Source organism: Nyctereutes procyonoides, unplaced genomic scaffold, assembly GCF_905146905.1.
Source record: "Nyctereutes procyonoides isolate TBG_1078 unplaced genomic scaffold, NYPRO_anot_genome, whole genome shotgun sequence".
In the NCBI taxonomy this organism is placed as follows: Eukaryota; Metazoa; Chordata; class Mammalia; order Carnivora; family Canidae; genus Nyctereutes; species Nyctereutes procyonoides.
Window position 1 is genome coordinate 35,057,028 of NW_026575051.1, and position 24,672 is coordinate 35,081,699.

At 35.9% G+C, this 24,672-nt stretch overlaps 1 protein-coding gene and 1 pseudogene across 2 annotated transcripts in view; both read left to right on the forward strand.

The window, feature by feature from the left end:
• KCNQ5 (potassium voltage-gated channel subfamily Q member 5) overlaps positions 1–24,672 on the forward strand; it is a 504,327-nt gene that overhangs the window by 78,598 nt on the left and 401,057 nt on the right. The gene's annotated exons all lie outside the window — the stretch shown is intronic.
• LOC129513190 (U6 spliceosomal RNA) lies at positions 5,671–5,769 on the forward strand (annotated as a pseudogene).

A 24,672-nucleotide genomic window follows, 5' to 3' on the forward strand; every position in this document is an offset into this window, starting at 1 on the left:
ATTATTATTTATTTGGATGGTCTTTTAGTTTGCCAATGAATGGAATTCCAGGACTAAATTATTTGAACGTTTTGTATGGTTTGAAATAAAGGTCCTAAAAACAAGGCAATAAAAGTACACATTTAGAATGACTCCTACTCTAAACCAAGTAATTTTCTCTATGCTTGTTTTATTTTTAGAGAATTTTAAAAGGCAGGAAAACTGATCAATACTATATTTAGATAATGTATTATTTTGGAATGTGCCAAAAATAGATGCAATAATAAAAACTATATATGCAGTATTTTCAATACCTTAGAGAATTGCATCCTTTCTCTTCCAAAATATCCTGGTAGGAACTCGATTACTTATGGGAAAGTACATAAGCCAAAAGAGAAACTATACTTTTGCTATTTTTATTTGTCCCTCCATCTAATAGAAAGTTTGAAAAAAGGGTATTTGTTTAATAAATTCAAATCTAATTTTTTTCTGCCTTTGCAATACGGTAAAATTCCAAATAATTTCATGTATTTTAATAAGTAATTAGGTGGTAAATGAAGTGGAGGAGTGAGAGCCTAATCCAGTAGGAATAGGAAGAAGTATGAGAATAGAAAGAGATACCAGGGTTCCATGCACACAGACAAAAGGCCATGTTAGGATTTAGTGAGAAGGTGACTGGCCATTTTCAGGCCACAGAGACATGCTTCAGGAAAAAACAAAACCTGCCAACACCTTGATTTGGACATCTAGCCTCCAGAACTGTGAGAAAATAAATTTATATTATTTAAAGCACTCAGTTTGTATTGTTTTGTTATGGAAGCAATAGCAGACTGATAGAACTTCCCCAAGTAGGTGACTTTTGGGCTGAAAACTCAAGGATGTGTAGGAGTTAACTACTTGAAGCAGCATAAGGCAGCAGTATGTGCAAGGGCCCTACATTTGAAAAGTATATAGTGTGTTCGAGATTCTGAAAGCCCGCTGGCCGAAGCTCCTAGAGCAAAGAAGAATCGTACACAGAGAGATGAGAGAAGTTCAGAGAAGCCAAATCACACAAAGTCTGATAGACTCTGTGAAGGATTTTGGCCTTTATCATAAAGGGACTGATATGATCAAAAAACATTTGGCATTTTAAACATCATCTGGCTATGAAAAATTGATTGTAGTAGGGAAAGAGTGAGTGTGGAGAGAAGCACTCTAAAGGTCTCAGAGATGAAGTAGACTGGACTGGAAAGTAGGCAAAAAAGATGGAGAAAACTGAATTGATACTTGTGGGTAAAGTTGACAGGACAAGGATTACTCCCACATCTCTGGGTCTTGCAGACAGAAGGAAGATGATGCCACTCTTGAGATGGGGAACACTGAATTCATAATTTTATTTCCAAACCTAATCAGTTCCATTTTGAACATGTTGAATTTGAGATGCTTCTAAAATATCTAAGTGGAGAATGAGTAAGTGGATAAATCTGGAGCTCAGAGAACAGATGGAAGCTGGAGATATAAGCTTGGGGTTCACCAGCATATATATAGTAATTGAAACCTGCTATAGTTTTAATTCTCTAGAGACAGAGATTTTATTTGTTTTGTTCACTGATGTATCTCAGGTGCATGAAAAAATGCTGACGGATAATGGAGGCATTCAGTACATATTTTTGAATGAATGAATGAATGAATGAATGAATGAATTGTCTAGGGAGAACATTTCAGGAAAAGAGAAATGGGTCTAGAAGGAAACCTTGAAGAATGGCAACATTCATAGGTTGGATAGAATATACAGAGAAACAGCAAAGGAACACTCAGAGACAGGAAGAAAATCAGTCAAGTCTGAGGTACATGATGCCAGGGGGAAATAGTGTTTCAAGAAGAAAGGTGAGTTTATCCTCCGGAGTGAGGTGGCATGTAGCAGCAAGTCTGCCTATGAAATAAACACTTCTGAATACTAGCAGCTAAAAAGGCTTTAAAATACTTGAATTTATTTATCACTGTTGTCAATCTTTGAATCAAAAATTTGATTGCTTATGTGCAAGATTACCGCAGATAATAACAGTCTCTTAGAACCACATCTCTGACACATTCTCAGCATGGGCGTGTATATAATTACATCACCATTCTTTGCATTAAATTACGATCTTAACGACAGTTGCACATAATGTATTCAAGTAATAGAATACCAATAGCTTTTCTTGACAAGTTCACTTGAAGTCTTCTCTCTGGATGAAAGCTCAACCACTTATTGCCTTATTGTCTCCTTCCCTCTCTCTTTTTATTTCACTCTGTGCTTCCCTATACTGCATAACAAAGACTTTACCAGCTTCATGCATAACTACATTATGAATCATAATTAAGATTTGAATAAATGATAAAAATAATTTTATTTCGCCACCTATCCACAAAAAGATAGACTAATTAATTAATTAATTTTGTGACTATAATTTGTCTAATCCTAATTATTCTCATATAGATTCTCTGCCTTGCAGAAGAGCTATATGGAACTCTCTGGGGACATTTCTCATCTCATGAACATAGTTTTCTTATAGCTAAATTGGAGTCACAGACCTCAATTTAGAGATCAAGAATATTCAGCAGAAAATCCTACCTCTCCATTTCATCTGCATGGCATCTTCCTTGAGGTAGATAACCCACTTGACTATTAGATGTTATTATCTGTAACAGAATATATAATAAGGAGAAAAGTCATTTATTAGTCCTTGATTTAGATCTCAACTGTAGATTGTAAATATTTAGTTTAAAGAATATTTCTTTCTCCCTGCTTTATTTTTCTTCAGTACACTTAACCTACTTGAAATTTTATTATATGTATATTACTTTATTTGGCTTCCAAAGGAAGATAATCCACACGAGAACAAAAACATTGTCTCTCTCATGTTTGTTGCATCCTCACACTCAAAACTATGCCTAACATATTGTAGGAGCTCGGTAATATTAACAGAATGAATAAATAAGTAGATGCCTAAAGCCTGATGGTGGGAGATAGATCTAAAATGCTGATTGAGTTTGCAATTTAGTATGAAATGCAATTCCTGATATCAAGTCACCCTTTTGAAATCCAGGCAACATTTTGGCTTGTTAACATCTTTAACTGACTTCTCCTAAGTGTCAGCCCTGCATCTAATGGTTCCACATGAAGATCCAAAAGGTGCTTTGAACTCAAGGTATCCAAAACACCCTTCTTTTTTGTTTTCTACTCCCACTACAACTCCTTTTTTGTTTTCTACAACCTTCTTTTTTGTTTTCTACTCCCACTGCTCACACCTACTTCTCCTCAAGGCCTTTCTTATCACCTTTTACATGTTCCTTTGAGTTAAAAACACCTCTCTCTCCTTCAGATATCCAACCAATCACCAAATTCTATGAATTCTGCCTTTATAATGTTTTTTATATCCACCTCCCAAACCATTTGGCCCTGTCCTGGTTCATCGGATAACTAACTCCCGTTTCCTGACAATTGCAATGCCTTCTAAGGACTTCTGGTGCCTCTGGTCTCTTTTTTGTCCAGACAATATTCCATATTCCATATAGTCCACACCTAAGTCATGTGAACATTAATTAATCAATAAACAAAATTAATTAAGTTTTTTTTAGTGTTCTTTCTAGGCTCAAGGAATAGTCTAAGGCCAAATGGGGCTCTTTATCTCATAGAAAGTCGTAAAGACTAGATATACTCATGTCACTGTCCTTCTCAAAAATGTTCAAAGACTTCCCATTTATAGTGTGTAAAACTTAATCCCTTAAGATGACATTCCCAAACCCTCTTCTTGCCTTTCTAGTTTTATCTCACATCCTTCCTAAACACAAACACTTTATCTACTTCCTCTGTTGTTTCCAGAAGAGGTATGCACTTCCATCCTGAGTTGTCTTTTATCATCTCATCCCTCTAACTGGAATGATTTCCTCTTTCCCCTTACACATGTGATAAAATCCTATTCATTCTTAGATGCCTAACTCAAATGTCTGTTTACCTGTGAACCATTGTCCACTACCACAGGAAGAATTAAGTCTTTTTGATCACAGACTTCATTTATTCCTCTGTAAGTGCACTTACTTCTGCTGTGGAGTAGATTCTGAGCACCTTAAAGACACATGCTCTTGGTGAGTCCATCTTTTTTTACTTATGGCTTCTTATTACTAAGACTTAATTTCTCTACTTATTTGATATTTCAAGTTTATATGAAATTATATTCCTAAGGAGTTCCTAGGTTCCCTCCAATATGTTCTATAAAGTGCGAGCCACAATTATACAGTGCTAGAGTAAGTGCTGTGCTCTGTTTCTCTAAAGTTCTCAGTCTTTGAGCTGTAGCACAAGGAGCTTTGTACAGCCCATCTGGTAGGAGGGCTTACACCAACTTCAAAGTTCAAAATGGAAATGGATCCTCTACTAAACTGAACAGGACCCTCATATAACCTATATACAATAGTCCTATGCAATATAGTTGAATACTTTCCTTTTTTTCTCTGACATAGCTCAGAAGCAGTTGCCTGTGTACTTTATGCCTGATATTGTGTGATTACATAAAAATAGTTTTGTCATAAATATGGATAGTGTTAACCTTGGGTATTATTTGGTAGCTACTGTGATTTCACTAATGACCATCAATTCAGAGCTTAATTGTCAATTAATATATGCCAGAGTGCCATATACTGGCTAATTTCCATCAGTTTCTAAATGATAACTGCTAATGTCAAGGCAGTTCAAAAATAGCAAAAACTTGATTTCCCCTTAATATCCTGAGAATCATATTCATGGGCACCAGGGAGTCTGGACAATAAATCTGATGGATTCTTGCCATAATATTTAGAATAAACAAATTAATGCTACAAACAGTTTTCTTACAGGAGATAATAAAGGAAATGGGCAAACAAAAAGAAATGTTTTTGAGGAAAAATAGAGCTTCTGTGAGCAGATGAATTGCTTTTGTAAATTAGATGGAACTTTTTAAATGTAGGCAAGATTTTTTTTAATTATACAGTTTAGCTAAATAATGTAGTATCTGTTCCTATCATTAAATAGTTGTCTTTCTATTGGGGCCAAAATTGATGTTTAAGTATGTTTTATGACAGAGAAGTGTTTGCCAAATTATTTACTAGTAAATATTTCTTTAATTGGACTGAAGTGAGTGAGAGTGCAATTCATCCCTAAAGTGGCCAATTTCAAGCAGGTCATTGCAGGATGAGTGTGAAGATTAACTCCCATCTCTGTACCTACCAGTGAGATCATTAAAGAACACGTGTGGTGCTTGTAGCACACAAACTAGCCAGTATAAGAGTATGTTCACAGTACAATAAGGTTCTCCCAACCTGTCCCCACATTAGATTCCTTGAGGCTCTGGCTTTCTTTCACCTTTCAGATTTCAGGTGTTGATCACAGTTCTGGTCTTATACACTGCAGGCTTTCAATGAATGTTTGCCTTTTGATTATTGCAAAGGCTTTCTTGATACAGAGGTTCAGATAATAATCTGAAGCATGGGATGAAATGGGTGATGAGTGGAAGAAGCCAATTCTAAATTTTGCTGATATCAATTCCTGCCCTCACATAGTAGTGAGCCTCTTTGGTACCTCACTAAAATGTAAAGAAGATAGACCCTCCTCCTGACTGAAGCCATGTACTGGCTTAATAGACTATGTAATTTATTTTTTGTGTTTTTGGTTTTTTTTAATAAAAATTATATATATTTGTGCTCACTTCAGCAGCATACATACTAAAATTAGAATGATACAGAAAAGTTAGCATGCACAAGGTTGACATGCAAATTTGTGAAGCAATCTTTAGTTTTATAAGAAATATCGTTAATGATATGTAACAACTTTGTATGATGACAGAAGGTAACTAGATTTATCTTGGTGATCATTTTGTAACATATAAAAATTTGAATCACTATGCTGTACACCTGAAACTAGTATTATATATCATGTCAACTACACTTCAGTTTTAAAAAGAGATCTCATGAACAACAGGTGTTCAAGAGTTCCTTTCCTTAAGATATTGTGAATCAGATTTTGTGAAGTTGAGCCAAATAATTTCAGAGTACAGTGCCTAACTTACTCCTCTCAGATAATCTACATAAAATACAATATTGCTAAATAAATTCTGGTTTTAGACTAAAAAGTGTATATTTAAGATGTATAACATGATGTTTTGATATACATATATCACAGTGAAATGAATACTATAATCAAGATAATTAATATATCCATCTCCTCACATAGTTACCTTTTCTGTGTGTGTAGTGACAACACCTACAAATTTCCAGTATACAATGCTGTGTTGTTAATTTTAGGCACCATACTGTACATTAGATCTCTAGTACTTATTCATCCTGTGGAACTGCTTACTTTGAAATATAGACACACCCAAATTAAAAAAAGGGAAATCAATTATAAGATGACATTTATGAAATATTTTTAAAATAATATTTGGCTTTATGCAATCATATTTTAATGACAATTAGATAATCCAATAGTATGAAATTCTAGTGATATCTCATACTGAGTTCTTAAAAAGAATAATTCTTTCACAGTATCTGTCTGAATACCCTCATAGTATGGAAATTTTTCAAGTCTTGGGAAATCTTGTATCTAAAAATACTTTTCCTCTGTAGCATATATTGATTGTAGCCAATCAATTGATTGGCTGTATAAGATATGGTATGTGTGTGCAGTCATATGTTTTTATTCATTTATTACTTATGAATGAACTATCATAACTGTAGCATATATCAAATTCAGAAGTTCACAATTGGTATTTGTGGTATAATTACTTTTATATTGTTACATGTAAAATCATGAAAATATATTTGAGATTGTAATTGAGCACCTATTTTAAGTTAATAAGAACTCTTGTACAGTTTAAGGATGAAATACAGTGAGAACATTTGTCTTGTAACATTAGAGTCCACATCCAGAAACATTATGTGTATCATAGTGTTCCTATCTTAAACTTTACATATCTTTCCTGTTCTTTTACTTAATGCAAACATTTTTATAACATAATACACATATTTAAAGAAAGTACATTAGCATATTTTAATAACTTAAAACAATAATTTTATGAATGTCACCTAATAAATGAAACCTCTATTCTAAAAAATTCTTAAATGATATTTAAACATCAAGAAGTCTTATTATCAGGGGTTTGACATAAACAAACAAATAGCAAACTACATATGTCTATTTGTAAGAAAGACCTAAAAATTAAAGGAAGTGATGTAAAGAATTGGTTGTGAGGGAGGCAGAATTCTAAGTTGAATTTAAAGAACTAGATCAGATAGAACACGGGTCAATTCTCTGTTTTCTATAGACCCTCTAGGGGACATAGTTCCTAAATATTTTAAATTTTAATACATTTAATACAGGGGATCCCTGGGTGTTTAGCACTTGCCTTCAGCCCAGGGTCTGATCCTGGAGACCTGGGATCGAGTCCCATGTCGGGCTCCCTGCATGGAGCCTGCTTCTCCCTCTGCCTATGTCTCTGCCTCTCTCTCTCTCTGTGTCTTTCATGAATAAATAAATAAAATCTAAAAAAATAATACATTTAATACATTGTATTAATTTATAGATTGTTTTATCTCTATTATTAAAATTATGTTTCACTTCTAAATATGTAATTTTGAAAGGTTTGCAGCCATGCCTTATGTCTGATTTCTTTAGGGCAAAAAATAATATAATATTCTTTTAAGAATGCATCTTTAAACGATAAGATATTGAGATTTAAAAATACATACATTTCGGGGATCCCTGGGTGGCGCAGTGGTTTGGCGCCTGCCTTTGGCCCAGGGCGCGATCCTGGAAACCCAGGATCGAATCCCACGTCGGGCTCCCGGTGCATGGAGCCTGCTTGTGTCTCTGTCTCTGTCTCTCTCTCTCTCTCTCTCTCACTATCATAAATAAATAAAAAAATTTTTAAAAAATACATACATTTCAATATCATAATAGAGTTGACCTTAACAATAGTTACCATAATAAATTTTCTAATTACTCAAATGATATTACTATTATTCAGAATTATTTCAGAGCTTTTCTTTGGATTTGCCTTTATAACCAAGTTATGAAACACATAAAAAAATTTCTAATATGTTACAGTTGCATCTTGTTCTTAACCCAAATGTCATTGCCCACCTTGATTATTTGTATTGTTATCATAAGGGACTCCAAATGTCCTTTTACACTCTCCTAAAATAAAATTCATTCTTTGAGTATATTTAAAAGAATGGGACACAGTTCCAAAGGAAATTAAAAAGTAGTTTTGAAATATTTAAAAGACTGCTCATGAAAATAAATGTGTAATCTCACAAGGTAACTGTTTTATAAAGGAAATTGATTGGCTGTATAAGATATGGTATGTGTGTGCAGTCCTATGTTTTTATTCATTTATTACTTATGAATGAACTATCATAATAGTATAAAAACTATTCTTAGCATCAAAAAGATATTTAAAATGTTTCTCTTTTTTGTTACAGAGTTTGTTTTTTTTTTCTTAATTGAATATTCATTTGGCTTTTTGCAATAGCAAAAGCAACAGGTGAAACCCTGCTTTAGAGGCTTCTCCATGGTCTTTAGTTAATTAATTAATATTAATTAATTGTTAATCTCATTAGAAGCTTTAATTGTTAATTAAATTAACATTAATTTAATTGTTAATTTCATTAGAAGCTTTATTTTTTGCAAATCAATTCTGGGCACCACATTTGGTAAAGGCTGGGTCTATAGCCACAAGATGAAATTTATTTTCACATTTTTATGACATAAATAAGACCACATCTGTTTGATTTGCTGATATTATGCTGTCATAATATTCATTATATAGAAGGTGTTCAATTACTGTCTGCTGAGTGGATGTCAGACACACACCTTGTCATTTTTAGGTCTCCTAAAAATGTTATTTTAGAGACATGTTCAACTTTGGTGAGGTAAGAGAAAACTGTATCTTATTCAAAGCAAACTTTAGAGAAGAGTTTGCAGGGATGCTTATTTTTTTAATAAATTAATTTTTATTGTTAGTCAATTTACCACATACAGAATAACACCCAGTGCTCATCCCGTCAAGTGTCCCCCTCAGTGCCCGTCACCCATTCACCCCCATCCCCCACTCTCATCCCCTTCCACCACCCCTAGTTCGTTTCTCAAGTTAGGAGTCTTTATGTTCTGTCTCTCTTTCTGATATTTCCCACACATTTCTTTTCCCTTCCATTTATATTCCCTTTCACTATTATTTATATTCCCCAAATGAATGAGAACATACACTGTTTGTCCTTCTCCGATTGACTTACTTCACTCCGCATAATACCCTCCAGTTCCATCCACCTTGAAGCAAACGGTGGGTATTTGTCGTTTCTAATGGCTGAGTAATATTCCATTGTATACAGAAACCACATCTTCTTTATCCATTCATCTTTCGATGGACACCGAGGCTCCTTCCACAGTTTGGCTATTGTGGACATTGCTGCTATAAACATCGGGGTGCAGGTGTCTCGGTGTTTCATTGCATCTGAAACTTTGGGGTAAATCCCCAACAGCGCAATTGCTGGGTCGTAGGGCATGTCTATTTTTAACTCTTTGAGGAACCTCCACACAGTTTTCCAGAGTGGCTGCACCAGTTCACATTCCCAACAACAGTGTACAAGGGTTCCCTTTTCTCCGCATCCTGTCCAACATTTGTGGCTTCCTGCCTTGTTAATTTTCCCCATTCTCACTGGTGTGAGGTGGTATCTCATTGTGGTTTTGATTTGTATTTCCCTGATGGCAAGTGATGCAGAGCATTTTCTCATGTGCACGTTGGCCATGTCTATGTCTTCCTCTGTGAGATTTCTCTTCATGTCTTTTGCTCATTTCATGATTGGATTGTTTGTTTCTTTGGTGTTGAGTTTAATAAGTTCTTTATACATCCTGGAAACATTTATCTGATATGTCATTTGCAAATATCTTCTCCCATTCTGTAGGTTGTCTTTTAGTTTTGTTGACTGTATCCTTTGCTGTGCAAAAGCTTCTTATCTTGATGAAGTCCCAATAGTTCATTTTTGCTTTTGTTTCTTTCGCCTTCATGGATGTATCTTGCAAGAAGTTACTGTGGCCAAGTTCAAAAAGGGTGTTGCCTGTGTTCTCCTCTAGGATTTTGATGGAATCTTGTCTCACATTTAGATCTTTCATCCATTTTGAGTTTATCTTTGTGTATGGTGCAAGAGAGTGGTCTAGTTTCATTCTTCTGCATGTGGATGTCCAATTTTCCCAGCACCATTTATTGAAGAGACTGTCTTTCTTCCAATGGATAGTCTTTCCTCCTTTATCGAATATTAGTTGACCAGAAAGTTCAGGGTCCACTTCTGGGTTCTCTATTCTGTTCCATTGATCTATGTGTCTGTTTTTGTGCCAGTACCACACTGTCTTGATGACCACATCCTTTGTAGTACAACCTGAAATCTGGCATTGTGATGCCCCCAGATATGGTTTTCTTTTTTAAAATTCCCCTGGCTATTCGGGGTCTTTTCTGATTCCACACAAATCTTAAAATAATTTGTTCTAAGTCTCTGAAGAAAGTCCATGGTATTTTGATAGGGATTGCATTAAACGTGTAAATTGCCCTGGGTAACATTGACATTTTCACAATATTAATTCTGCCAATCCAGGAGCATGGAACATTTTTCCATCTCTTTGTGTCTTCCCCAATTTCTTTCAGAAGTGTTCTATAGTTTTTAGGGTATAGATCCTTTACCTCTTTGGTTAGGTTTATTCCTAGGTATCTTATGCTTTTGGGTGCAATTGTAAATGGGATTGACTCCTTAATTTCTCTTTCTTCAGTCTCATTGTTAGTGTATAGGAATGCCATTGACTTCTGGGCATTGATTTTGTATCCTGCCACGCTACCAAATTGCTGTATGAGTTCTAGCAATCTTGGGGTGGAGGCTTTTGGGTTTTCTATGTAGAGTATCATGTCATCGGCGAAGAGGGAGAGTTTGACTTCTTCTTTGCCAATTTGAATGCCTTTAATGTCTTTTTGTTGTCTGATTGCTGAGGCTGGGACTTCCAGTACTATGTTGAATAGCAGTGGTGAGAGTGGACATCCCTGTCTTGTTCCTGATCTTAGGGGAAAGGCTCCCAGTGCTTCCCCATTGAGAATGATATTTGCTGTGGGCTTTTCGTAGATGGCTTTTAAGATGTTGAGGAAAGTTCCCTCTATCCCTACACTCTGAAGAGTTTTGATCAGGAATGGATGCTGTATTTTGTCAAATGCTTTCTCTGCATCTAATGAGAGGATCATATGGTTCTTGGTTTTTCTCTTGCTGATATGATGAATCACATTGATTGTTTTACGAGTGTTGAACCAGCCTTGTGTCCCGGGGATAAATCCTACTTGGTCATGGTGAATAATTTTCTTTTTTTGAATAATTTTCTTAATGTGTTGTTGGATCCTATTGGCTAGTATCTTGTTGAGAATTTTTGCATCCATGTTCATCAGGGATATTGGTCTGTAATTCTCCTTTTTGGTGGGGTCTTCGTCTGGTTTTGGATTTAAGGTGATGCTGGCCTCATAGAATGAATTTGGAAGTACTCCATCTCTTTCTATCTTTCCAAACAGCTTTAGTAGAATAGGTATGATTTCTTCTTTAAACGTTTGATAGAATTCCCCTGGGAAGCCATCTGGCCCTGGACTCTTGTGTCTTGGGAGGTTTTTGATGACTGCTTCAATTTCCTCCCTGGTTATTGGCCTGTTCAGGTTGTCTATTTCTTCCTGTTCCAGTTTTGGTAGTTTGTGGCTCTCCAGGAATGCGTCCATTTCTTCTAGATTGCCTAATTTATTGGCGTAGAGCTGTTCATAATATGTTTTTAAAATCGTTTGTATTTCCTTGGTGTTGGTAGTGATCTCTCCTTTCTCATTCATGATTTTATTAATTTGAGTCTTCTCTCTCTTCTTTTTAATAAGGTTGGCTAATGGTTTATCTATCATATTAATTCTTTCAAAGAACCAACTCCTGGTTCTGTTGATCTGTTCCACAGTTCTTCTGGTCTCAATTTCGTTGAGTTCTGCTCGAATTTTAATTAACTCTCTTCTTCTGCTGGGTGTCGGGTCTATTTGCTGTTTTTTCCTTAGCTCCTTTATGTGTAAGGTTAGCTTTTGTATTTGAGTTCTTTCCAGTTTTTGAATGGATGCTTGTATTGCGATGTATTTCCCCCTCAGGACTGCTTTTGCTGCATCCCAAAGATTTTGAACGGTTGTATCTTCATTCTCATTAGTTTCCATGAATCTTTTTAATTCTTCCTTAATTTCCTGGTTGACCCTTTCATCTTTTAGCAGGATGGTCCTTAACCTCCACGTGTTTGAGGTCCTTCCAAACTTCTTGTTGTGATTTAGTTCTAATTTCAAGGCATTATGGTCTGAGAATATGCAGGGGACGATCCCAATCTTTTGGTATTGGTTCAGACCCGATTTGTGACCCAGTATGTGGTCTATTCTGGAGAAAGTTCCATGTGCACTTGAGAAGAATGTGTATTCAGTTGAGTTTGGATGTAAAGTTCTGTAGATATCTGTGAAATTGCAGGGATGCTTATATATAAAACATAAACCTCTTATTCTACTTTAGCCACTGTTTCCCCAGTGCCATCTCAAAGCAGCAATTTAAATTCATTTATGCATTTCATCAACACAGTGTTTATTAAACAGCTACTATAAGCCTAAGAGTATTCTAGGGAGTGGGAAAATAGCTATAAACAAAATAGACCTCCTATGGAGTTTGCATTTTAATGGGGGCAAATGATGATTCTTGAAGATATTGTATTTGTGAGCATTTTTCTGATCATTGACAAAACATGAGTAATGATCCCAGTGTTGTGGGGTCTCACTGGCATAACTTGGTGAGCTTCATAAACTGTATCACAAAAAAAGAGTGCTGCTTACCCAGTTTAAGCAATCTAGACAATTTGGATGCCTAACACCTAGTGTTCTTTCACCAGTGCTGTAATGATTTGCTTAAGAGGAATGGTTGACCACTTTGAACTCACCAGGAGTTACCAAATAATGTCTTCACTGGGATATCATTCTTGGATGACATATACTTTTAGAAAACAGCACATGTGAAATGTTAGTATAGGAACAGTTCTTTTTGGCACAATCTTTAAGGCTTTGGGCTTTTTCTTAGCGTTGGCCACATACTTAAAGAGTGATGACAGCATCACCTGAGTCCTTAACTTAGACTCCATCTCCATGAGGCTGCCGCTAGATATTTTAATGTACATTTAAACCACAGAAATAAAAACTGAGTACTGAATACTTTTGTTTATGCATTTACAAATGAGTTTCTCTAAAAACATGAAAAAATCCTCCTAGCACTAAGGAGGTGTTTGAGAAATTTTTTGAAGACCATTTGTTTAGTAGATATTCACTTAGCTTTTATAGTTCAGTATTAAAAACAGTAGCTAGAGTCCTGCCTTGGAATGTTCCCTAGCATAACCTCTCGTGACTCTCTTTCTTGCAAATATCACACTACCAATCACTTCCCATAAATCTCTATGTTCCACATGTGCACCCCTTCCAAACCTTACATTCACCCCCAAGCACACAAAAAGTATAAAGTACCTATATGTTTTTACTGATTTGCTTTGGCTAAGAGCAATGAAGAGCCCTCTCTTCCTTGCTTTACATTGCTAAAAATTTCCCTTGAGTAGCTTTCCTGAGAAACTGAGGTTGCCCTGGCAGCCAGCATTTACTTTTTTTTTTCTAGATTCCTTTTGATAACCATGATCTTATAAAAGAGCTCCTCTGAACTGATATCTAAGAGAGCTTGAATAGTTATGTTGTGAACGTGGGCCTCATCCTTTGCTGGTCTGCCTACTCTGCTTGCCACTTTTCCATCAGCAGTTGGTGGCATTCAGCAGCAGCTGCCTTATCTTTATCTTGCTTTTCACTTGAAGATTTGGGAGCTAAGCCAGGTCTTGAGATTGTTCCCTTCTGCTTCTTCTTACGGTCTTATTTGAAATCCTTTCATATATTTGGGGGGGTACCCAGACAAGAAAGGACAAAAACATGACAGTTTTTCCCACTCCCCAATATAAGTCCCATTTTTAGGCCTGCTTTTATAATTGGTAGTGTTTCTCATCAGTTGCTCTTTTTGTATTGAGATGTAAAAATATTCTAGTTTTGTTTTCTAAAAATAGCTTCTAAGAAATAATTCAAACATGGATGTAAAATGCAGTTAGTTGAAAAAAAAGAGATACTACTGGAATCAGGGGAAAATGTATTCATTTATTTATTTATTTATTCATTCATTCATTCATTCATTCAAAAACTATTGAGCATCTACTATTTGGTTGGGTCTGTGGGGCATGCAAAGATGAACAAGACATAATTGTACTCCCTTAAAACATGCAATCTAGGTGGAAAAATTGCAATCTTGCCCTGTACCAGCAGGTATCTGAACTCCACGCAGATTTTTAGACCTCTACTATGCTAGGTTTTCTAATGGGAAGTGTTATTCTTTCTTCCCTTGGAGAAGGCTAATACTCTCTTCTCTCCCCAAAGATGAAGGACATTGAGGTAGAAGACAGAGGTAGAGACCTCTCTAGACATTAGGCATCCCTTGCTGTTCTAGTCCACCTTATTTTGCTTCCAAAAATAACCCTGCTCCAAAGCCCCTCCTCTTGTAGGTTCTTCTGCGTACATACTAAAACTTCTTAAGTAAGAAAAAAAAAAAAGAATGAAAAAATTTAAGTAACGAATTCCAGCTATATACCAGCAATATTTCATTCAATTCTCACGCCAGTGAGATGAGGCAGATATTTTCCTGATAAAAAATCTGGGTATTGAATGCCCAAACCAAGTCAGGATTCAAAGCCAGGTCTATGTGACTCCAAACCCATACTCACTTTTTTTAGTGTTATAACTTTGTGGCATCCTGCTTAGAGGTCCTTCTCTGAAGGTGGCATTTTTTCTTGGCAGTGGTGTCCCCATGGGCCCTTTAAGGGTAGTTCTCATAGGTTCCTCTCTAGTGTAGCTGATGACTTCTTTGCTTCCTTGAGCAATTCCTCAGAGATTGGACAGAACAGTGTTACTCTGCCATTATCATCTCCAGAATCCTCTAGTGCTGGCAGCAGTTCCCTAGGCCTCTCTCAAGGTACTTCCTCAAGGATAGACACCCTTGACTTAGGCCTTCCTGGCTTTAAGGCATATAGCCAGGATCTATCATTCATTGTCCCAGACCACTGAAGGATGTGGCAAGAATCTCAAAGTCCTCTTAATTCCCATCCTTCCTATGCCTGATACATAACTAAAATCTGGTGGTGACTCAGTAAATGTTGAGTCAATGTTAGAGACATGATCCAAAGCCATCTATTTGTCTGGTACCCGAGGCAGTGCTCACTATCATTCCTCCATTTGGCCTCTGAAGTGTCCTTTGTCCCATACTAAGAAGCTTCAGAACCTGTACTTTTTAGTCACTGTGTCAGCTTTTTATAGTTTCAGTATCCTATCAATTGCTTTTTACTGCTATAAAAGTGAGTGCACAGCTCACTTAACCTTCTGGTAGGTTTGCTGCTTTTAATCTGCCGTGGAATGAATGCTTTTTCACATTTTATCTAAAATGAGAGATGACAAAGGCTCCTAAGGAAGGACTTCTGTGCATTCACCTAAGTTTCTGAATCTATCAAATTCTTGCCTATTCTGAGAAATTTTTTTGCTTCCTCCTTGACTCAGTTACATCATGTTAGTTGTGTTGCTGTACCCTTGGAATAAGTGGTAAAGGATTTTTTCTTTTCCCTTTATTCCCACAGATTTAGGCAAGCTATAAGCATGTAATTTCCTTCAATTTCTTTCTTATTTAGCCATTTTTCAGCCAAAGAACTTTCTGGTGATATAAAGAAGTCCTTTTTCAGGAAAGCATGATCAAATCAATGTGGAGTGATTTGTGATGTTTGATGTGCTTCATTAATTGCTATAACATAAAACTCCTGGAAGTATAAAACAGTGAGGATCTTAGAGATTATTTTGTCTGGCCCTTTTATTTTCCGATCAGAAAAATGTAGTAGACCATGAAGATGAAGGGCTGTGTTCAAGGTTCCAGAGATAGTGGGCCTAGAGCCAGGATAAAATCCCAACCACTGATTCTTAGTTCATTGTTCTCCCTCTCTCCATTCTTATTTCTTCTTCTTAGAATCAGGTATATCTATTAAATGATTATAGATTTTTTTAAAGATTTTATTTATTTATTCATCACACACACACACACAGAGGGAGAGACACAGGCAGAGGGAGAAGCAGGCTCCATGCAGGGACGCTGATGTGGGACTCGATCCCGGGACTCCAGGATCACACCCTGGGCCGAAGGCAGGCGCTAAACCGCTGAGCCACCCAGAGATCCCCCAATTATAGACTTTATATTTGAATTTATGAGTATAGAGTATAGTGGTTTCTATCCTGTTGGTTAGCATCCTGCAGAGGATAAAGCAGCGAAGTAGGAAGTGTATAAATTTAGAACCCAGATATACAGGGACCAAATATCAGTTCAGTCATTTTCTGCTGTGATATTGGACAAGCTGTTTAATCCTCTAAACCTTAGTTTTCTCATCTGCAAAACAGAGCTTATAATAATAACAACCATGGAGTGAGAGTTAAATGAATTGATTACTATATAGTGCTGAGAACCGTGCCTGGCCCATAGTAGATATTCAATAAGAGAGATGCACAAGAATTATCAGATGTCTTCTCTTTTATCTAAAACAGCTACCTATTTTCCCTATAAACTTAAAATAATGACTTTTTGTTATATGGCTATTACTTTAGGTTTTTGATAAGTCCCACAAACAAATAAGTTTATAAATAGGTTTAAAGTGTGCATTTGATTTTCATGGTCTTTTTGTTTTTTAATCTGGATCTGATTCTCTGAATGAAGCTGTGGAGAAGTGAGTGTGTGTTTACAAAGGTATTTAAGTGTCATAGACTAGCATTTCTTAAAGCATGGTCTTAGATCACTCGCATAAGAATCATTTGGGAGAAAGAAAAAAGAATCATTTGGGAGGCTGGGTTTCAAAAAAAGGAAGATTTCTGGACTTCACTATAGACCTGATGAATGGGAACTCTAATTATGAAAGGGCCCAGGAATCTCTATTTTATGATAAACTCAAAATTTGATTTTGATTTTCATACACTCTAATTACTGAGAACCACCACTATGGATGAATTGGGTTTTTTTTTTTTTTTTAGATTTATTTTTTGAGAGAGAAAGAGAGAGTGCACGAGCAGGAAGAATGGCAGAAAGGGAGATATTCCCAAGCAGATTCCATGCTGACACAGAATCCAACTTGGGGCTCGATCCCACTACCCTGAGATTATTACCTGAGCTGAAACCAAGAGTCAGATGTCCAACCAACTGAACCACCCAGGCACCCCCATATGAATCATCTTAAATTGTCAGATTACTTAACCTAAAATATTACCTTCATTATGCTATTTCCTTGTTTTTGCTAATCTCCAGTTTGGCAAGGAGGGAGGTCCACTATCAGTTTGTGTGTACTTGTCTATGTTGTCTTGTGATGGGGTGAAAATGTCTCCCAAAAGATGTCCATGTCCTAATAGCCAGAATTTGGAAATAAGGTATCTTAGAATATGGCAAAAGAACTTTGCAGAAGTACTTAAATTAAGGATCATGTGATGGACATTATCCTGGCTATCAAGGTGAGTCCATGTAATCACAATGGTATTTGTAAGAGAGACAAGATGATCAGATAGAATGTGAAGATAGAAGCAAGAGATTGGAATGATGGCAGGAAGGAGTCCTGAGCCAATGCATGCAACATCTAGTAGCTGAGAAAGGAAAGGAAACAAATTCTCCCCTCATGGCCTCCAGAAGGAACCAACCCTGCTGACACCTTGACTTTAGCCCAGCGAGAGTAATTTTGGACTTCCAATTTCTAGAACCATGAATTACTAGATCTGTGCTCCTTTAATGCAACATATTTTGTTGCAGCAGCAATAGAAAACTAATACCTTGGTTTTCTACAACTGCTCATCTTTTCTGATCCTTGGCTCCTCTTTCACTGGTTCTTGCACTTTCCCTCAACCTGGTCTTGTGCTTTCTCATCTCTGAACTGTGCTCACTTTTCACCCACCAGGGATACACTTTTTGTTGTTGTTCTCCTTCTGTCAGTTCAACTACTTTTTCAAAGATCCTTTCTCCTATTTGCATAAGAACCTTCCTTGACACTCCCAGGCAGGAGTTATTTTCCCTTTTCTGAAGTTGAGAGGCAATCAAGACCTGCAATTTATTGTGCATCCAGTTATGAAAATCCCCATCTGGGGATGGGTAAGCACAAAATCTTTCAAATCAGAATTCCTAGGTTTGGATCCTGATTCTACCACAACCACCTCAGAAAAGTTCCTTAAACCCTCAAAGTCTCTGTCTTCATTTCTGTCAACCTCATGATTGTGAAGTCTAGAGATGCTTCACATAAAAGTGAATTGGCATGATGACTAAATCAGAGTAAGGACTCTATATGTGTCGGTGATTATATGAATTGTTGTTCAGCATATCTCAGATTATTATCTTGAAGAGCTATTATTCAACCATATTGTTTACATTTTAATGTGTTTGTATTTTTGTTCCCCTATCTGATAACTCCATGAAAGTAAGCATGATAATAATTTTAACAACAAATAACAATAATAATAGCAAAGTGATATAATGAAAGGAGCACTTTTTATGATTTTTTTATTGAAGTTCGATTTGCCAACATATAGTTTAACACCAAGTGCTCATCCCATTGAGTGCGCTCCTTAGTGCCCGTCACCCAGTTACCCCATCCCCCTGCCCGCCTCCCTTTTCACTACCCTTTGTTCATTTTCCAGGGTTAGGTCATGTTTTGTCACCCTCTCTAATTATTCCCACTCATTTTCCCTCCTTTCCCTTATAATCCCTTTCACTATTTCTTATATTCCCCATATGAGTGAATCCATATGATGATTGTCCTACTCCGACTGACTTACTTCACTCAGCATAATACTCTCCAGTTGGTTTTAGAAGACATTGTTTCAGTTCTACTAGCTTTGCAATTTACTGGCTGGCTGTCTTACAAGGAAAGAAACTGAATTTCTTCATCTGTAGAATGGGAATAATAATGGTATTTAACTCTTAAAATTGATTTCAGGTTTAGGTAAAATGATCAGTTTAAATCTTAGCACCTAGAATATAGTGAGAGTTGAGTACCTGTTAACCATTACTAATGGTAATCAGTATTTAATTTTCTTGTTAATTTTCTTTACTCTGTAATTAATCTTGATAGTCCTGTTACTTTATATATAGCAATAATGAGAATGACGGGAAGAAAATTGGTATATGTCTAATATATTGTGCTTTGCCCTCAGATGTGTTGTAGACCATGAGTCCCACAGGCTTTTAGGGCTTGCTGTTGAAGCAGTGCTCAAACTGCAAAAGTGTGTAGGAAACATGTAAAACTTGGCTGCTTTCCTCCCTCCCTCCCTCCTTTCCTCTCTCCCTTTCTTCCTTCCTTCCTCTCCTTCATCTCAGGTGATTGTATGAATAGTTCAGTATTTTAAGTACTTGAATACATTAGATTTTGGAACCACGTTTGCAAAAAAAAAAAAATCTGTGATTCAATACATTGCCATTCATCATTACCTTCCCTTTACAACCCTTCATGCTATTTTAGTGCAGATGAGAACTCTCCTATCCCAGCTAATTTGAATTCATTTTTCAAAGGAGAGTTCATAAGTGACTATGCTAAAATTAAGGTCTATTACATCTTCTGCACTTCCTTTGTCTGCTAATGTTATAATATGATTTTTAACTAATTGGGTTTCTTTTGACATGATTTCTTATTTAGAAACTCTGGCTTATTTGCAAGCCTTTTTATCTATACATGTTTATATATTTTATATAGATATTTTCTCCCTGGTTGCCATTTAATTATTTTAGAGAGACTTGGAATTACTGATTTTTATTTAAGCATATAAAATAGCTGCATATCACTAAGCAAATATGATACAAGAAAGCTAGGAAAATTTGGTAGTAAATGTTTTTGTCATTAAAAGCAAGAAGGGAAAATGAAACTAATTCCTATAAAGAAAATATAAGTATATTTACATGTGCTAAATAGATGCCTCAGAACTCATGCTTTGTCACTTATTATTTTTAAAGTGAGGAAAGATTACCTCTTCTTCTTATTCCTTTGGCCACTTTTATTCAAAGATTTACTTTTGTAATTTAGGGGATCAAATTGAAAGGTAACTGGGAATTGCCCTCATGACCTGTGGGATAGTCTATTCTTTGTATAGGCTTCCTAGAATACAAAATGGCATCACAGTGCTTACAGGTCTTCCCTGGAAACCCTTTTTTAATTATCCAGTGCCTTGGAAAATTGTTCATTTTGCCTTAAGGAGATATTCTGACTCTAGAATTACACAAACACACACAAACACACACACACGCACACACACGCACATGCACGCGCCAAGTGAATTTAAAGTGAGAAATGGAGACTTCATCTGACAAAACAGAAAATGTTTGCCCTGTTGAGAGATTTATGGCCCCATGTTCTCCCTGGCCACAATGCATGAGTGCCATGACTAAGAAATGAGAGGCAGTGCTGAACGAAAACCACACTACTTACAGACTTGGTGAGAGTAATTTTACTCATGAATAAGCAACAGCTCGTGCTTGTGCAAAATATCCATCTGTGTCCTCTCATTGTGGCTCTCTCTCTCATTAAAAAGAAGCATCTGAAGCCAAATAGAAAATATATTGTTTAATTTACCATTGATTTCTATTTTGTGATTAAAGGAAAGAAAAACTAAGGAGGAATAAAATTAAGAGAATGTTATAGACTGACTGTTTTCTCCCAAAATATGTATGGGAGATATTAGAAGGTGGTGATATTAGAAGGTGGGGCCTTTGGGAGGTAATCAGCTATCCAGATGGAACACTCTTGAATGGAATCAGTGTACTTAAGAGAAAAGCAATGAGAGTTCACTCTGGCTCTCTGCTCTCCACCATATGAGGATACAGTGAGAAGATGGCCATCTATGAACAGGCCCTCCAGATGTGCCAGGAGCTTGATCTTGGACTTCTAGCCTCCAAAACTGTGAGAAATAAATGTCTGTTATGTAAACAGACACTATGATAATTTGTCAGGATGCCATAGCAGCCCTGGCTAAGACAGAGATAGGCTATGAAAAGAGAGGTCATAATCTCATGGTCCTAGGACCAAGTCCTGCATCCAGCTCCCTGCTCAGTGGGGAGTCTGCTTCTCCCTCTCCCTCTGCTCCTCCTCTTCTGCTCATGCTCTCTCTCTCTCTCTTTCTCCCTCAAATAAATAAATAAAATCTTTTTTTTTCAAAGAGTAAAGACAGAATAAAGGCCTTAAGTTCTGTGGCATGTTGATTAAAGGTAAGCTATTCAGATCATACTAACTCATGGCATGCAGGAAAAGTAGTTTCTTTTTAAAATATTAACCAGCTGGTTAGCTACTACAACAATTCAGTCCTTATATAGGGAAAAGCTTTCTTGAAATGGGACTGATCTGACCATCAGTATTTAACTGTGAAGGATCACATTCTGTATGTTGCACAGCAGGGTCTCAGTATGACCTGCCATGGGGGCAGGAGGGATGAGCCATGAGCTGTTCTGAGCAGTAACATGTCACATAGAGTCACTTTTAGCTCATGAGTTGGAGATTTCCACTTTTTGTCTTGATCAAGATTTATGGGGAAATAATAAGTGCAGGAAATGTCCAGCCTATTTCTGAAGTAGTCATTTCCAATTTTTGTTTAAGATTTTCATTTCATTGTATCCAAACTTTGCTCTTAATATTAAATGAAAATATTTTTACATGTAAAGTTAATGATAGCATTTATGTACTCAGTGCCCCCTCCCTCTCAGAGAATATCCCTATCACTTTCTGTGAAGCAGTCAGCTGGTTTCACAATTTTTCTGGATCTTTTTGGACATTTGTAGACATGTACTGAATAGCAATGACTTCCCAACAATTGCCCCTGAAATAAGTTGGAATCAATATCTAGCAACTATTATTCCCTCAATAACTCTTCAGATTCCTGGATTGATATTAATTAGCTGTTAGCTGTTACCATAGTAATACTGGATAATAGATTACCTGATGCACAGGAGCATTCAGGAAGCATTTATTTCTTCTTCATATATCATTTGGAGCCACTTGAAATTTTGATTATCTAGACTGCCCTCAGCTAAGTTGCGTATTTTATCTAAGTCAACTGTACCTTTCTTTCATCTTCCTTGGACAAGAAGCTATGTCTTCTCATGATAAAAGGCAGAGTAAATGTGCCAAAACCTAACCAGGCAAGAGCCTTTTAACACTCTGCTTATGTACTTCTGCTGTCATTCTACTGGCCAAAGCAAATCACTTGGCCAAGCCTGACATCAATGAAGAAAAAAAAATATGCCTTTGATTCTAGTGGTGGGTTCTGCAGTCACTTGGCATATAGCATAGCTATGGGAAAAGGTGGGGAACTGGGAACAATAATGCAGTCTGCCATGCTTCACTTTCTAGATAACAATTAATGCCTTCTACACAAAAAATGCTTTAATTCTAATAATCTCCTTTCCTCCAGACATCCCAGAATTATCATTAATTTATGGAATCAGTTTCAAAGTTCAGGATTTTTTTTTTATTTATGTCAGTTCTAGATGCAGCCTCTCCTCATCTGAAGACTTGTGAATTTAAGAGAAAAGTTGTCTCATCTTTTCCCATTACAATCTCTCAATACATAATTATGAAATAGGGACAGGGTAGCCACAGTGAACACTCCATTAAAAAAAAAGGTGACAATGAGAGGCACATCACAGTCACTGGTCCATAATAATTCTGAAATCCCACTGGATAAATATTGCCAGGTCTCTCTACCCTGGAGGAAGGGGATATCCTTTGATTAGGTACTGATTCTGCTCCATGGGAATTAGCTAAATAGGGAATGAGGCTGTATCAACTCTTGCCTTGGCAAATATATTCGGAAGCATCAAGATTTTTAAGACAAGGAAATAAACTTTCCTATTTAATTTATTTTTGAGATTTTTTATACTTCTTTAATATGATATCTTCTAGGACATAATTACACAGGTGTCTAGATTTGTAAAGGTCCCAGTGATATGTATACATATTCTTTCCTTTACTTTATGAAAAAATTATTTAATTTTTTGACTAGGTAATATATTTTAATGACTCAAACATCAAAAAGTATGTAAGGTATAAAGTAAACCATCTACCTCCCAGTATATTCCCATTTTTCTTCTTTTTTTTCACACAAAATGGTAATATACTATAAGTATTGTACAATGTTCTTTTTTTCACTTAACATACCTTACAGATTTTTCCATGTCAGTACACTAAGAACTCCCTCATGATTTTTTAGAGATGTATATTATTTCATTTAATGGATATACCAGTTTTTAATAACTTTTCCATCAGAGTACAGTTACAGCATGTCAAATGTTTTCCTATTACAAATAATGTTGCAGTAAATAATCTTGTATGCCTGTCTTTATACACATTGGTTAGTATATTTGTAGGAAAAAAAACCCAAAAGTGGAAATGTAGAGTCCAAGGGTTCATGAGTATTTAAATTCAAAAGAAACTACCAAATTGTCTTTGATGAAATTTCTAACATTATTACTCCCAGTAACAATATGGAGAGGATCTCTTTCTCTATAGCTCTGTCAATAGTGTGTTAGCACACTCTTGGAATTTGGTCAATTTCCTAAGTGAAAAATGAAGTTGTGTTTCTTTTATTATGAATCAGGAAGAACCTATTTAATGTATTTTGGAGCTATTTATATATTTTTAAAATTTATATTAACTGTTCTTAGACTGTGACCAAGTTTCACTGGGTTGCTGGATTTTTGCTTTATTTCCTTAAGTAGATATTGGATAAATGAGTATTTTGTAGGAGCTGCATGCATACCAAGGAGATTAGTCCTTTTTGGGTTACTTGAATTGTAAATATTTTTCATATTTATTGGCTTTATAGTTTTAAAAAATTATTTAGGATTTTATTTGTTTTTCTTTAACAAATGTCCTAATTTATCAATTTTTCTTTTGTGGCTTCTAGATTTTATATAACAGAAAAGCCTTTCTCTACTTTAAGGTTATAAAAAAGAATTCTCATACACTTTTTTCCTAGTACTTTTACAATTTTGTTTCATTACATTTAGTCTGATCTTTAAAAAAAATTTGGTGAATAGGTGAGATAGAGATCCAACTTTTTATCTTTATGGCTATCCAGTTTTCTCATTACCAATTACGGTATAGTCCATCTTTTCTCCATGAATATGAAATGCCACTTTGATCATATACCACAATTCTGGTAAAGAGTCTATTACTGAAGCTTATTTTTTCCTTAAGGTCACATCTCTGTTCATGTAGTTCCATATTGGTTTCATAACTGAAGCCTATGGTATTTTATATTCATCATTCTTTTTTCCAGAATTTTCCTGGATGTTTTTGTTTATTTTTCTATATAAACCTTATAAGAATTGTATTTCATTCTGGAAAATAAATATTTATTTCTTTTGGGGTACCACTACATTTACAAATTAGCTTTGAGAAGATGAATTTCTTTATGGTAAGGTTCCTATCCAAGAATATGGTATGTGTTTCTATTTGTTCAGGTTGCCTTTTATGTCCTTTAGAAACATTTTTAAAACCTCCCTGTG